The sequence below is a fragment of the Oncorhynchus gorbuscha genome, linkage group LG17, assembly GCF_021184085.1.
Source record: "Oncorhynchus gorbuscha isolate QuinsamMale2020 ecotype Even-year linkage group LG17, OgorEven_v1.0, whole genome shotgun sequence".
NCBI lineage: Eukaryota > Metazoa > Chordata > Actinopteri > Salmoniformes > Salmonidae > Oncorhynchus > Oncorhynchus gorbuscha.
This window is the reverse complement of record NC_060189.1, coordinates 5,694,745-5,700,930: the sequence shown is the minus strand read 5'-3', so window position 1 is coordinate 5,700,930 and position 6,186 is coordinate 5,694,745.

Sequence of the window (6,186 nt, the reverse complement as noted above, 5' to 3'; positions counted from 1 at the left end):
CATTAGGAGTCAGCATCACTAGTATCATCATTATTATTGCATTAGGAGTTAGCATCACTAGCATCATCATTAGTATTGCATTAGGAGTTAGCATCACTAGCATCATCATTATTATTGCATTAGGCGTTAGCATCACCAACATTATCATTATTAGAGCCATAGGCATTAGCATCAGTAGCAGCATCATTATTAGAGCCATAGGCGTTAGCATCAGTAGCATCATCATTTTTAGTGCCAGAGGAGTTAGAATAATCATTATTAGTGCATTAGGAGTTAGCATCAATAGCATTATCGTAATGAAAATCCATTAGAATTAGCATTACTAGCATTGTTAGCATCTCTGTGCTGTGGCTGGTCTATAACAGGTCAGTACTGGTAGCAGTCTGACTGTGTATATCTGAGAGACAGCAGCTGTTGGAAACTAAAGCCTGTTTTCCACAACTTAACCTCATTACCAGAATTAGCACTGTTTACCATTATCACCGTATGGACCTACAGCTGCACACTCTTAAACCCTCTGGTGTGTGTGTGTGTGTGTGTGTGTGTGTGTGTGTGTGTGTGTGTGTGTGTGTGTGTGTGTGTGTGTGTGTGTGTGTGTGTGTGTGTGTGTGTGTGTGTGTGTGTGTGTGTGTGTGTGTGTGTGTGTGTGTGTGTGTGTGTGTGTGTGTGTTTTGTACACTCATACAATGAGTGTACAAAACATTAAGAACACCTGCTCTTTCCATGACATAGACTGACCAGGTGAAAGCTATGATCCTTTGTTGAGGTCCCTTGTCCATTTCAATCAGTGTAGATGAAGGGGAGGAGACAGGTGAAAGGTTAAAGGTTAAAGAGGGTTTAAGCCTTGAGTCAGTTGAGACAAGGTGGAGCAAGTCCAATATTAGGATGGTGTTCCTAATGTTTTGTACACTCAGGTGTACACACAGACACACTATGTTAGAACATCACCACTTATGTCTATAATAGTTAACGTGAAAATAATCAATATTTGTCTTACGTTTTCAGACCTTTCATACACGGCGACGTATCCAATCAATCAGAGTGTGTGTTTAAAAGCAAATGTATTCATATAGCCCTTCGTACATCAGCTGATATCTCAAAGTGCTGTACAGAAACCCAGCCTAAAAACCCCAACAGAAAGCAATGCAGGTGTAGAAGCACGGTGGCTAGGAAAAACTCCCTAGAAAGGCCAGAACCTAGGAAGAAACCTAGAGAGGAACCAGGCTATGAGGGGTGGCCAGTCCTCTTCTGGCTGTGTCTCTGTCTCTGTCTCGGTATCTGTCTCTGTCACTATCTCTGTCCCTGTCTCTCTCTGTCTCTGTCTCTGTCTCTGTCTCTGTCTCTGTCTCTGTCTCTGTCTCTGTCTCTGTCTCTGTCTCTGTCTCTGTCTCTGTCTCTGTCTCTGTCTCTGTCTCTGTCCCAGTCTGTCCCTGTCCCTGTCTGTCCCTGTCCCTGTCTGTCTCTGTCCCTGTCCCTGTCCCTGTCTGTCTCTGTCCCTGTCCCTGTCTGTCTCTGTCCCTGTCTCTGTCTCTGTCCCTGTCTGTCTCTGTCTCTGTCTCTGTCCCTGTCTGTCTCTGTCTCTGTCTCTGTCTCTGTCTCTGTCTCTGTCTCTGTCTCTGTCTCTGTCTCTGTCTCTGTCTCTGTCTCTGTCTCTGCCCCTGCCCCTGCCCCTGTCTCAGTATCTGTCTCTGTCACTATCTGTCTCTGTACCTGTCTCTGTCCCTGTCCCTGTCCATGTCTCAGTATCTGTCTCTGTCCCTGTACCTGTCTCTGTACCTCTCTTTCCCTGTCTCTATCCCTGTCCTTGTCTCTGTCCCTGTCTCATTCTCTGTCTCTGTCTCAGTATCTGTCTCTTTCCCTGTCCCTGTATCTGTCTCTGTATGAGAGAGAGAGAGAGAGAGAGAGAGAGAGAGAGAGAGAGAGAGAGAGAGAGAGAGAGAGAGAGAGAGAGAGAGAGAGAGAGAGAGAGAGAGAGAGAGAGAGAGAGAGAGAGAGAAACGAAATAGACTGAGATAAAAACAGATATCGGGAGTTAGAGCCAACCAGGTCAGAGCTAATCTGGACTCTCCCAGGTAGGGGTGGGGTTTCTATAATATATTCGTAACGTTCAATTCATACATTCCTACTTTCCAGTAGAATGTATCTTTTGCATCCAAAAACCATTGTTGCACAAACACAGAACTGATAGATAAAATAAAACATTGATTTGCCCGTGTGTACTTTAACCATTTGTACATTGTTACAACACTGTATATATACATAATATGACATTTGTAATGTCCCCCCTTGAATTGATTTGAATAGAGCTGCGTACCTCTCCAGTCTTGGCTATGAGGGGTATGTGAGAAGGGGATCTGGTTGGAGTTGTAGCTGCGCCGTCGGAGCAGGTTGAAGGGAGAGAAGCTCTTTCTCTGCCGGGGCAGGTTAGAGGGGAGGCTGGGCTGGGACTGGGACGCAAACCCTAAGGTAGAGCTGTAGCTGGGTCCCGGTGGGGAGGAGGTAGAGCCGTATCCCTGTCCTGGGGAAGGGTTGCTGGCTCCTTGTGCAGTGTTGTGGTGCCCTGGGTTAGAGCTGCTGCTGGGCCTTGTGGTGTAGGCTGTGTTACAGTATGCTGGGTTACAGTATCCTGGGTTACAGTATCCTGGGTTACAGTATCCTGGGGTTCCATTGTGGCTGCATCTGGCTCCTCCTGAAGGTTGTAGGGGGAAGCTGTACCCAGGATGGGGGTCGGGGGTCGGGGGAGAATAGCTGGTCCTCTGTACCTGAGTCAAGGAGTAGCCTGCGTTGTGCCTATGTTGCTGGGAACCCTGTGACGAGTAGCCTGCTAGGTGGTGGATCAGCAGGCCGGAAGGGCTGGGTTTGGCCTGGGGCTCGGTGCCAGGGTAGTCCTGACTGTGTTGCGTCGCCTGGAGGCCTTGGTTGTCCGGGAGACGCTGTGCAAGAGGCCTGGGAGCCCACAGTGTGTCTCGTTGCTGGTGGATCTTGGAGGTGAGCAGACGACGTCTCAAACTGCCCTCGCTCTTGGGCTGCAGGGAGGGCATCTTTCGAACATCTTTCGAGCAGAGAGGAAGCAACTCATCCTCGTCCTCGCTGTACCCACCCTTCCAGCATCGAGCACCCACCCTCACGCCCCCTCCCCCAACCAGCTCAGGGGACAGACAGTCCACGTACGCTATCATGATCTCCGACTTTGTCTCTCGCTCTCTTCCTCTCTCCCTTTGTCTCTCGCTCTCTCCTGTGCGATTAATCGTTCTTGTAGCCCGTCATCCTCTCTTTCCAAACAGTTTGTTCCCATCAAGTCTGGTCTGAAGAGGCTGGGCTTCTCCAAGTCTTCCAGAGTCTCTACAACACGTTTCAAAGAGTTTTATTGTCAGCTGTCCTCGAAGTTGAGAAGGACCATAGAGAAAAGCTAGTAGAGAGAGTACAGTCCAGATATATCTCGTGTAGTGGATTCGTACACAAACAGTAGACCAATGAGACGGTACGGTGTGTCCCTACATTGACTCTCTCATTTCCTCTCTCTTTCTCTCTCTCTCTCTCTCTCTCTCTCTCTCTCTCTCTCTCTCTCTCTCTCTCTCTCTCTCTCTCTCTCTCTCTCTCTCTCTCTCTCTCTCTCGCTCTTCCATCTACTCCCCTCATTCTCTCTAACTAATCTCTTAACTAGGATTATCCTGAAGAAGGCCGGCCTCACATATGGTCAACATGGTGCAGGTAATTACTGATGTTTTACAGACCACACACACACACACACACACACACACACACACACACACACACACACACACACACACACACACACACACACACACACACACACACACACACACACACACACACACACACACACACACACACACACACACACATTCTATAAAGGTCATTAAAGATAACATTAAAGGAGCACTATGCAGAAATATCTCCGCCATTTCCTGGTTGCAAAAATCCTAATAGTTCACCTAACTTCAGTTTATTTGACAAAAAAAAGCAAGTCTAGTGTAAAGAGTCTAGTGTAAAGAGTCGAGTGTAAAGAGTCTAGTGTAAAGAGTCTAGTGTAAAGAGTCTAGTGTAAAGAGTCTAGTGTAAAGAGTCTAGTGTAAAGAGTCGAGTGTAAAGAGTCTAGTGTAAAGAGTCTAGTGTAAAGAGTCTAGTGTAAAGAGTCTAGTGTAAAGAGTCTAGTGTAAAGAGTTGAGTGTAAAGAGTCTAGTGTAAAGAGTCTAGTGTAAAGAGTCGAGTGTAAAGAGTCTAGTGTAAAGAGTCTAGTGTAAAGAGTCGAGTGTAAAGAGTCTAGTGTAAAGAGTCTAGTGTAAAGAGTCTAGTGTAAAGAGTCTAGTTTAAAGAACCATTGTACCATCTAAACATAAATATTTTCCAAGACCATAAAAAAAAGAAAATATTATTTTCAGCTGTTTGAAGCTGGTGTACAAAACCTGATAGCAAAAGAGGCAAAAAATTAAACTACCGCTACCACTTCTTAGACTGGCTTTCGATGAGAAACCCCCCTAGAGTCAATTGATCCACCGATGCATCAATTTCAGGAACATTATTTTTTTCTAAATCCCCAGAAAATAAATCAGACAGTTTAAAGTAAAGGTATCTGGGTGGGTTTTGTATGGGCTGCGTCTCAATCCAACACATCAAATCAGCAACAAGCACTGTTTGGGCTGTGTCTCAATGCAACTCATTATGTTTCCGCATCTGCAGTGGAAAGTGGAAGAGCAACAAGCACTGTTTGTCAGAACAGGAGAAATCCCAAATATCGGTCTTCTCACGAAAACGTCAGGAGCTTGTCACACCCTGACCATGACCTATGACCTATGACCAACATGACCAACATGACTCCTTGTGATTTATTTTTTACCTGTCATTTTTACCATTTAGAAATGTGTCACTCAATGCGTTTCAATTTTCTATAGTAGTAAAGCCCAAATGAAATCAATAATATATATTTGTAATTATATAATAGCTAAATGATGTATGGTATGAAGAATTTCATATCTCAGCTTAGAACCGTTGTCTCCCCCACCCCCACTACACCATTACATAACCACTGACACTACACCATCACATAACTACTGACACTACACCATTACAGAACTACTGACACTACACCATTACAGAACTACTGACACTACACCATTACAGAACTACTGACACTACACCATTACAGAGCTACTGACACTACACCATTACAGAACTACACCATTACAGAACTACTGACACTACACCATTACAGAACTACACCATTACAGAACTACACCATTACAGAACTACTGACACTACACCATTACAGAACTACACCATTACAGAACTACTGACACTACACCATTACAGAACTACTGACACTACACCATTACAGAACTACACCATTACAGAACTACTGACACTACACCATTACAGAACTACTGACACTACACCATTACAGAGCTACTGACACTACACCATTACAGAACTACACCATTACAGAACTACTGACACTACACCATTACAGAACTACACCATTACAGAACTACACCATTACAGAACTACTGACACTACACCATTACAGAACTACACCATTACAGAACTACATCATTACAGAACTACACCATTACAGAACTACTGACACTACACCATTACAGAACTACACCATTACAGAACTACGGACACTACACCATTACAGAACTACTGACACTACACCATTACAGAACTACTGACACTACACCATTACAGAACTACTGACACTACACCATTACAGAACTACTGACACTACACCATTACAGAACTACACCATTACAGAACTACACCATTACAGAACTACACCATTACAGAACTACTGACACTACACCATTAGAGAACTACTGACACTACACCATTAGAGAACTACTGACACTACACCATTAGAGAACTACTGACACTTCACCATTACAGAACTACTGACACTTCACCATTACAGAACTACTGACACTACACCATTACAGAACTACTGACACTACACCATTACATAACTACACCATTACAGAACTACTGACACTACACCATTACAGAACTACACCATTACAGAACTACACCATTACAGAACTACACCATTACAGAACTACACCATTACAGAACTACTGACACTACACCATTAGAGAACTACTGACACTACACCATTAGAGAACTACTGACACTTCACCATTACAGAACTACTGACACTTCACCATTACA